The following is a 10,838-nucleotide window of genomic DNA, read 5'->3' as shown; positions in this document are numbered from 1 at the left end:
CATAAAGGATGAGTCCTCAATTAAATGTCCAGGACAGAAAAAGTAAAAGGATTGGAAAAAATGTGTTCAGATGTTTTAATTAAATTGTGATTCTGTTGCAAAAGCACCTGTTTCGTTAGTAAAGCCTAATGACACTTCAGGATCATAGGTGCATGTTGGGAAAACACCTACAGTATCGAATGGGAACACAGGCTTCCAGAAACATCTAGATATTGTCACCTAAAGGAAATCCTGTAACAGGTTTACAAAATGTGAAGAGAACGTGCTGTATCTCAAATACTTTCTTCCTATTATTGCTCTGCGCAAGCAAACATGCTTTGGGTTGCATATTCTCCTAAGAAAACTCAAACACCTACAAACACTTGTTCTGAAAACGACACGATCCAAATCACACTAGATCGTCTCTCGCACACTCTCCGGTGCAGAATTAGATCTTAATTGGCTGCAATGGTTTACCTCGCTAAACTGCCAGAATACACATGTTGTCTAAACTGTGCCTCTAGCTGTTCAAGCCTCTCTAAATTAGCAGATTAAAAATTAGTAAGTTATAGCAATGCTTTTCACTTTAAATTTTAATAAGAAACAGAGACATCTTCTCTCTTTCTCTCTCTGTACCTCCCTCTCTTCTAAGAACAGAAGGCTGCTGGTGAAAGGAATGAAAATCTGGAAAGAATTTGGGGTGGACTGGCCAACCCCCTTTCATTTCCTTCAGATGTTTACAATCTAGCACCTTTCTGAAGACAAAGATGGGAAAAAAGCTATTTTTTCTTTTGACTGAAGGGTGAGACAGGGGGGTATTAAAAACTGATCAATGTAATTTTTTTCTCAGAAGTATTTGCACATCTGTGAAATAATGTAATTTATGAAAAAAATCTTTTTATATGACATTCATGATTATAGCCTGATCTGGAGAATTATTCAAATATAAAATTAAATGCTCAAAAACTAGCTGTGCTTTGGATGACTGAGCTTTTACCAGCTGTGCATCAAACTTCTATAATTCTATTAAAAGTATATAAGTGAGGCTTTCCAAGTATGTCTGAATCTCTTTAAAAAGCAACGTTACATTTCTAAACGGCTTTATGATCAGTTGCTTTTTGTTTTGCCTTGATTATCATCCCAGTGGTTGGATATGGCTTATCTGACCTTAAAAAAAAAAAAAAAAAAGGAATGTATACCCATGGAAAGCGCTCTATAAATTATATTGTATTTTATTATCGCAGGGCTTAGGAAAAAATTGGCTCTTAAGAAAGGTTAAAAACCTTTAAAGTGAATTCTCCTGTTTGGTTAAAATTACTTTTGATTTAATATGATCCATCTGTAATCTGTACCTGGCCTCCCTCCCTCGCTCTCCTCCCCTCCCCACCCCTAAAAAGTCAAGTGCTGCAGCCAATGAAGTGGGGCAAGTCCAAAAGGAGTAGCATGCAAGCGTGTTGTCTGGTCCACATGGAACTGAAGTGCAAAAGTTTTCACCTTCTGCATATTTTACTGCTGTATCTATTTCCCCCTCCAATAAAAATACTGATCATGGTAAGTTGAAAAATAAAGTGCAAATGAGCATAAAATGGAAATGTATATAAGTAACATGTCTATCCCTTGTGCACCAGTTCCAGCACTCAGACCAGAAAGGGAGAGGCCTATTCTCTGCTCTACCTAAGGTTAGAGGCAGCCTGCTCGAATTCGCACGGATCAAACCAGACCGAAACGCCAGGCGAGCTCCACACAATTCAGAATAAAAGTTCAGTTCTATGCTCAGCCTTGAAATATATTATTTCAGTAAGGATGCTTTCCAGTGTCACTGTAATCTAAAGGTTATAAATAATGTAATCCTGAAATGACATCTAGCTCACACGTAACAAATATTTTGAAGAGAAAGAAGAAATACAACCCAAAAAATGTACGAAGTGCTAGGGCAGAAGCCAGCCATTAAGAGAAGGAAAAAGAGAGAGAGAGAGAAAGAAAGATAGCGGAGAGAGAGAATACTAAAAAAGGCCACATTAGTAACATACAGGATCTGCAGTTATAGTTTAAAAAACACAGAGGCAAAATAAGGGATAAGATATTGTTTCTGCTGCCTAAGACAGACGGACTTTAATAACACTTAACAGAATGATGCACATTAATGATCTCAGAAAGCACTTCTTATGCCTCATCCATCATGCGAAGGAGAAAATGAAGCCTTCGACAGCATTAGGAATTATTCTAGATCTTGTCAGTAATTCGCAGCTTCTCTGTAGTATCGTAACACAAATTTGTGTGTATGAGACACTGACCATTAATCTAAGGGCTTTTTTTCACTCACCACAGCGTGCTGAGAATGTATCAGTCGTTTCATGGAGAAATTTCACATATGTAACCGTGCTAAAACAAGCAGGAAAAAGCAGCTATGTGGAAAGCAATATAAACAAAAAGATTGCAAAGAGCAATATTTGTTATGTAAAACCAAAATACATTATATACAGCATGTGTCTTCTGAATGGGCAACTACTGGTGTCTTCACTCAGAAATAGCCAGAATCTGAATGGATTAAAAAGTTGTTTAAGTTCACTCACACCAACCCTCCTACGTGTTCTTCCCCCTTATTAAAGAGTAAGAAAAATCCTGAATTTCTTCCTAAAGAGCCATGTATTTTTATAATTAGAAGCAAAGCAAATTTCAATATGAAACCTCATACAGTTAAATAAACAATAGCTTTTGGCAACATTTTCTGTAAGATGAAATCTGCTGTTAATGGCATGATGGTTGTTTCAAGCAGAATCCCCACTACAAAGGAAAAGGTTCATAAATATTTGTAGAACAAACTCCTTCTAAAAAATCCTCTGAGTACACTCCAAATTGATTTCTATACATGTAATGTAAAGATGAAAGTGAGATGGTTGTATGTAGTTTATGATAAATTAGAACTGCTTTTCTTCCAAAAGTCACATATACCAAACAGATGTATTTCTATGCAGATAGGAGAGAACACAACAACAAACACACTTGTCACATGGAATAAGGTGAATTGTTCTTGAAAGGTGAAGGGACACACACACACACACACACACCAGCCAGATTTGCTCAAACACTAATCAAACAGTAACAATCACTACTCATAACACTCACAGGTTCTGAAAGAAATTCTTATTTTCCACTACTTGAAGTATGGCATATGACCACTAAGTACTACAAGCAGACCTTATGACTGCAGTGAAAACTGACAATTAAGTTAATTCTTCATCGTCCACAATAATGTTTAGTTGTATTTATTGTAAACGTATTTTGCAGCAAGTAATTTAAAATTATTTAGAAGGACATAAGTCAATGTTTAAAATTTCTACTGACCAAACAGTGGGAAAGTGATGTAAGAGGCACAAATGACAAACTATAGGCTCATTAGGAAAGTACAAATACCCATACAAGTCTGTTAACCCCGCTGACAAAACCTGAAAATTGGAAATCCAATAACTAAGCATCAATCAGGTCTGTAACTCTTGGACAAATATTCAGTCTGTGCATGATACTGATGTCATGAGTGAAACTAAGCATGGTTGAAAATTGAGGTTTTCATGAAATAATGAAGAGTAGATGTTGCATAAATACCGTTACTCCAGTTCACTCTTTCCTCCCGTTTTTATTCCCTCAGAAGTATATCAAATTTTTGTTCAGCTAATTCATGTTTATTCATGTATGGCTAAAAATTACCAATTAAAAATAACATGCAAATTTGAGTAGAGAAAGTTATAATATGTTCCATGCTAAGAGTTTACCACCAATGCTCTGGACATGAAGATTGTTTTTTTAAATTACATAAATTAGCTAGCTGGAACTACTTAGATTTCAGAGTCGAAACGTAGGCAATATTTTCAAATATAAAAGGACCTAAAAGTATTAACTTTAAATTAATTAAACTACAGATTTAAATGTAACACCAATAGTCACTTTACCAAAAGCAACCCAACAAAACTCAAGGACTGGGCACAAGGAAGGTGAAAGAAAATGGTCTGTATTTCAGATGTTCTAATGTCTGGCCTGAATATACAGAAAACTGCTGGTAAACGTACCAAATAAAATGCAGTGGACTATTTTAAAACAGTTTCTCCATGACTTCCAATATGTTTAATATGATGATATGGAGAATTAACTATAACTAGAAACATATTCAACCCATAGAAACTCTCTTTAGAGAGCAAAATAAAAATGCAGCTTTTTTCAGTACAAAATAAACAAACAACAAAAATCCCCTAAACCTCCACTGTCTCTCTGCAAGTCTGCGTGCTCTCCAGTGCTGAGATAAAGACCCAATCTGCTCATCAAACACCTCCGGGCTCGGCCATCTAATAGGAACAAATTGGCAATGACTGCCCAAGCAAGTAACACAGGCCCACTGATTTGTAGATTGATACTGATGCCTAATGATCCCCTTGGGCAGATCAATAGCAACAATCCTCATCCCTGCCTTTCTTCTTTATTGGCACAGAAGACTGAAGCAAAGAGAAAGCAGTACGTATAAATGCACAGCACTTCAGGTGCAGAGAAAGACAGAGAGAAAGAGAGAATACAGGTGTTTAGAAATTATGTGAAAACTGCTGAAGTCCGATTCCTTAGCAACTCCTCTGAAACAGTGGTCAAGGAGAAGAGACCGTTGCAATTTTGTCAAAAAAGTATACGCAGAATTGCTAAATTGGTCTTTTACGCGGAAAAGAACAGCAGTGCTGAACTTGGAGGACCTTAATGCACAATGTAGGTGAAAGAAGCCAATGCTGTTTGCAGAAACAGCATCCAACTGGCACCTTTGTGTGTGATAGGGGAGGTTAACAGTGCAATGGATACAACCGGCCCATGGCATGCATTAGCTTATGGAAAATCCAGAATACATGAATAATGAAATTAGCAGGAGGAAAACTAATGTTCATAAAGAACGGCATTAAAAATAAAGTTAAGCTCTGTGAAAACTCGAAGAAGATGCAACTATTTAAGTTAGGAGAGATCAAGGAAAAGGTTCAACGTCCAGTGTTTTGGAAATCAGAGAGCACGGACAGGTGAATTTCTCCGGTGGATTATAAAGGGTTAGACACTAGTTCTTGCTGATCTCGGTTCTTTCCAGCTCTACATGCAGCTGTCTTTCTGTATTTAGTGAGCCATAGGATGATCAATCAGGCCGTTCCTACGAAGGACTTTTATTCAGTTAACAGAGAGTCACTTTCAGCCCCACCCCTTATGAAGACATGGTCATTTCAATTTACAGTTCTACTGAATTCCAATTATCCAATTAATATATTCCTTGAAAGATCCTAGCAATACCTAGGAAAATGAATGAAGTTGCTTTCCTCCCCTCCCAAATTAATACTAGTGGTACTAACTGTACTTTTAAGTGGTCATTTATATTATTAGGGTTATTGTTAGGGGTCAAAATCCATGCTAAACTTCTATACTGACTTTATGTGTATACAAAAAAAAATAAGGCTACATCAGATGTATCCCAACTTTCAAGAAAACAACATACCTACAGACAAAATATTATTTTAAATTTTGACAGAAAACTTTGAGTCTGCTCATAGGACATTTTAATCTTTTAGCTACTTTTTATTTTCTTTTATTTAATTATGCTTGAAATAATCTCTTCCCCTCTAGCCACGTACATTTTAAAGTAGCCATAAGGCTCAGAGAACATTTTAAAATCACACACAGATCCACAACTAACTGCCTGAGAATCTGCTTTGTTCAGCAATCATTGTGGTAGTTTTATTCTTTATGCCTGTTTTATTAAAATGTGGATAAAGCAAAAAGCAAAGGATAAAATTAAATTTCATTGACTGTAAATTGCTAAAACATCCCTCCAATAAAAGATTTTCTTTTAATAACAAAAATGTCTTTTCCATCTTTTCACCCATCTCTTCTTCGTACATTCACAATAAAAATGGAACTGCATTAGGAACCTTTGTAATTCAACCCACTATATTTCATAAATTAATAATCTTCTGAATCCTGCATGCTGTCTTTTAACATGAGAAAGTTAAAGTCTTGTAGTAAGAGGATTTACATTGATGCTCGAAATATGCATGCACACCAAAGATCCAGGACTGACCATTTTAAAATTTAAATTTCACATTAATGATAAGTATAATCATTGCAATCATTGTCATCGTAACAATAAAAAGATGCATTCTGTTAGCCCCTGACATCAATCAACCGTGTGGTGAAAAATCAGAGCCCTTTCTCCCGTCTCCCCCCCTCCCTGCCTCTCCTTTGCTCTCCCGCCCTCCCCCCAGGTTGCTCACAGAAGTGATCACATTTAATTCATTGCATTATTATGTCATCTCCATACTAATCTCGGCCCTCACACCTCCGCCACTTTGACATGCAAATGAGCTAGAAAAAAGCCACACATTAATATAAAAAAGTCACAGCAATCATGTCATGATTCCATGCCTTCCAGCCCTGCAACACCCCCCCCGACCCCCCACCCCCCCATTTCTCTTTTCAGCACGCAGTGCTGGTGATCACAAGAAACAACAGCAATCTGTTGAAGATCAGACACTAAGACAGGGAGGTGGGGAGAAGGATACAACACATACACGTGTCAGCAACGCAGCCCAGCAGCCCGATTTGCATATTCACATGAGTTCCATTCTCAGATTGCTTAAGCAGTGCAGAAGTTAGGTGTCTTCTCCACCCACCTACCCTCCCTGCTCCATAAAGAAACAGCAATTTATAACCAAAAAGAGAGAGGGAGAGAGGAGAAAGGAAAGAAAGGGTAAGCTCAAACTGCCTTACCTCAGCTGGCTGGCTTTCTCTTGCTCTTAAAAGGAATTCCCTGTGGTTCCTTTAGAATTTTTGAGAACCATCCTTCAGGGTTTTTAGTTTTCTGTTTCTCTCTCTTCTTCCTCCTCCTCCTCTTTCTGTGTTGTGACTGGGTTTATAAAAAAAAAAAAATAAAAAAAAAAAGACAACTCCATGTTAAGCTAGCAGTCAAGGCATCATGAAGTCTAGGGCTACAGGGGGAGGGAAAAGAGGAGGGGAGGGTCACAGCTTAATGCTTTACAAAGGGGAACCAAAAGCCTGGATTTTTTTTTTTAAACCATACACAAAATATTGAAATTCATATACACGCAACACACACACATATGGATGCACATACACATCATTAGGTTTTCGCCAAAAATTGTGAATAATGTCCAGCCTACAATGCAAACATACGCGATGTTCAGAGTTAATGTGAAAACTCCATCCTTAACCTACCCTGTTTTCCTATCAAGGCTTAGCTATCCACATAATAATACATTTTACGTGCATTATATTATTCTTTGCAGTACTTGGGGACAATGGTTAAAGATGCAGGTTCTGCCTTAAGTAGAAATTTGGGGCTTGGTCTGTTTTCATTACAACCCTAGCATTATTTAACCGTATTTTTGTGCAAGTGAGTTTTCATATTTGATGTTCCTACTGACAGTAAGAAACAGAAAAGAAAAAGACTCAGGTATTTGTCCTTCAGACATAATAAAATAACATCACTACGTGTTTATGGGATTGGATAAGCATGTGTGCAGGCCTATTTTTTTTAAGCTTTTGTTATCCAGTTTGATACACACATTATTTACCCAATATACTGTAATGGCTGCTTGGAAGTGCTACAATCTATTGCATCAAGCCTAATGTCACATGCATAGATTAAATCCACCTCTAAGAACCCCAAATTAAACGTCTGTTAAAAAAAATCTAGTGAATACGCATGTATAGGAGCTGTTTGCAAAAATATCATTAACTTAAATGTTTTGAGGACATCACTGTTTCAGAATACAAGTTATTAGATCAGATCACGGATTGATCCTTTAACTCCATTTTAAAATCAAAGGGTATTTTAATTACACTGGCAGAAAAACAAATAAACTTTATCAAATATTTTTACACACACCATAATTAGAAGAGGCACAATTTATTTTTGCAAATAGACAAATATGAATTTGCTCTTCTGCTGAAATGCTGCATGTCACGTTTCATCCCAGACTTTTTACGGCCAAGTTATAAACCCCTGAAGTATATGCTTTTAACAGAAACGCTGGGATATTATACACATATACTAGAGCATTAACACCGCATTTTTAATACTAACGTGTACAGAAGAAAGCCGAGACAGATTCGCATGCATGTGTGTACAGTAAATACATCGAGGCTTCCCACTGGAAATGATACAATGGGGGGAATACAAACAATAGAAGGCAGGAGCCAGGAAGGAGTTAAGGAGAGGTTAGCATTCACATCGATGGAGAAGTTGGGGGGGGGCAGCTGTTAACAACGGGTTAAGCAAATGCCAAAATAAAGATTGTTTCTTTATTTGAAAAAGATCTTGGCAGACACATATTCTTAGAAAAATTAATTTCTCTGCCTTTGTGCCTCTCCTCTTCTCCTTTAGAGAAAGTGGGGAAAGAGGTGTTTTGTATTCATGCCCTGTCTCCCAAGGAAAAAAAAAGGTAATTTTAAGAATCTGACCACTGTGCCTGAGTTAGTGTTCTCCACCCCAAACTGATGAAAAATGTCTAAGGCAAGACTCAAAGAGTCACTGAAATAAAGAGAAAAAAGGAAAAAATATCCAAAACATTAGACACAGAAACATTATATTTCAATATTATCATATGAATTAAATGTAATCCTTGAAGCGACTAGTCCCAGGGGTCACATATTAGGCCATTTTTTTCTTTCTTTCTTTCTTTCTTTTTTTTTATTTAATAGAGGTCATCCAGGCTGAAAAGCAGAACCCAAATGAAAAGCATCTTCAATGTGGTTATAACATGAGCTGCACGGGGTCAGGCAGTGTCTTGTATGGCCTCATAAAAAATACATAACCAGACAGCCTAATAGTATTTCTTTGCATTCATTTTTGGATGGGAACCGGCAGATGGGGGAGGGGAGAGGGAAGGGGTTGACGGAGGTAGGCTCATATAAAATAACCTGCATACACATTTCCATAACACAGGGCTTTCAGGAAATTCCTTTCTTTGGGAAAAAAGATTTTCATTCAATAAACAACACTCTCAAACTTGCTTATGTAAAAAAAAAAAAAAAAAAAAAGAGTTGATAAATTATTTCTTTTGCCCCTCAGACCTGTAACAGCATTTAGTGTGAGCCTACACACATATACAACTCTGGCGTGCGCGCACGCACGCACACACACACATGCATGCACACACACACACATATGCATTCACTCAGGATGGTCGTGCTTTATTGGAAGTGCAACCATGTTGAGCATTCTTGCATTAAACATTTGCAATCCATTCTTTATTTGTCCACGCACACCAACACAAACCAAATCCGAATGATTTCTTTTCTGAAAAGCAATACTGCTGAAAAGCCCCAGTGCCATGGTTTCTGCTTTAATTTGCTCTCATATGGAAGGGGTTTGTGCAGTGCATAGAATTTATGCAGGTTGCAAAGATGTACGGACTGGGAGACGGGGTGAGGGGAGGGAAAGAGAGAGAGAGAATAAAAAGGGAGCGCGCACGGAGAACAAATAAAAATAAACCTCTCTAAAGATGCTTGAGAGATGAGAGACGCTCTAAATGTTACCTCCCATCCCCCTCCTCCCCAAATATAGCCTGGAGATGAGTGACCCTGCTGAGGGGAGATGAAGCCGCAGAGGTGACCCAATGCTAACCAGCCTGTTAGAACTAATAAGGTGTGCTCCTAAGCCACTCAACTGACACTAGGGCATTGTGGAAATAACTCTCCTGGTTATTGCCCATCCTCAGCTTGAAATTTACTACTCCTTTGCATTATTAAAGAGACAGCTTGCATTCACTATGGGGGAGAAGATTTGGTGAGGATAAATAACTGTGCATGATTTTTTTAAATGTTATGTTTGTGCTCTCTGTAGTCTTTAGATGAAGATTTTGAGCATTACGGCATGCTGGGTTAATAGGCTGTTATTTATTATTTGAGCTGTTTTCAAAAATAAAAACCTATTTTAGAAAAATAAGATATTTTTCCATAGCAAAGAGTCAGAACACAGGAAATGTTAGTAATATTTTAAAGGAAGGACATATGGTATTCAAGAGCAGGCCTTGGAGGACAGAAAAGGCTTCCAACATATTATTCAGGAGTAGTTTCATTTGTCTCAAATGCTCTTCAGAGTTAATTAAGCAAAGAAAGATTTTTTTTTTTTTTACGATTTTGTAGTTGGTCTAATAAAAGGTATAATCTCTGAACCAAGAGTTTTACATTTCTTCAGAGTTAAAGCACCTTAGATGTGGGTATCTATGGGGTCCGGAGCGGAGACAGGACCTACTGCAAGCTGAGTCTGTTCTTGTGAGAATTGTAAGGTGACGGGCATCAACAATTTGGAAATCTGCTGTATCGTTAATCCTCTCTGGATTGTAAATCAACTGTGGGAACAGCGAGAGAATGAAATGGGAGTGGTGATGTCCTGATTTCAGCCCATGAACCAACCTCCTCCTCTACTCTGACAAGCCAGGCTCTGTCCCCACACAACACCAAATTCTCTGTCCACTTTTCCAATAGGACCCTTCTCTTCTGTTAAATTGTGGGCTTTGACCACCAACGAACTTGTTGACAATGCTGACATTAAAGTTTGCAAAATTAGAAACCAATTGATACCTATGAGTCCACTTGTTCTAGGCTACTTGTGACTAGGATTGTATCAGTAAATTCTGGATAGACAGTTTAGAGATTAGCTTTACAACCATAAGGGCTTGACACTTTTGCTTTTTTTTAAATAAAAGCTCAGATCATAGACCAGATATCTACCACCACAAGCCAGCCTAATTCTATATGGAGGAAGCAGAGACTGCTGCTTAATTTGCTTTGCCTATTAAAGCAGAAATGTTTGACCTATTTTTTCC

The sequence above is a fragment of the Crocodylus porosus genome, unplaced genomic scaffold (assembly GCF_001723895.1).
Source record: "Crocodylus porosus isolate Cpor-Errol unplaced genomic scaffold, CroPor_comp1, whole genome shotgun sequence".
NCBI classification, from domain to species: Eukaryota; Metazoa; Chordata; order Crocodylia; family Crocodylidae; genus Crocodylus; species Crocodylus porosus.
Note: the sequence above shows the minus strand (reverse complement) of the source record.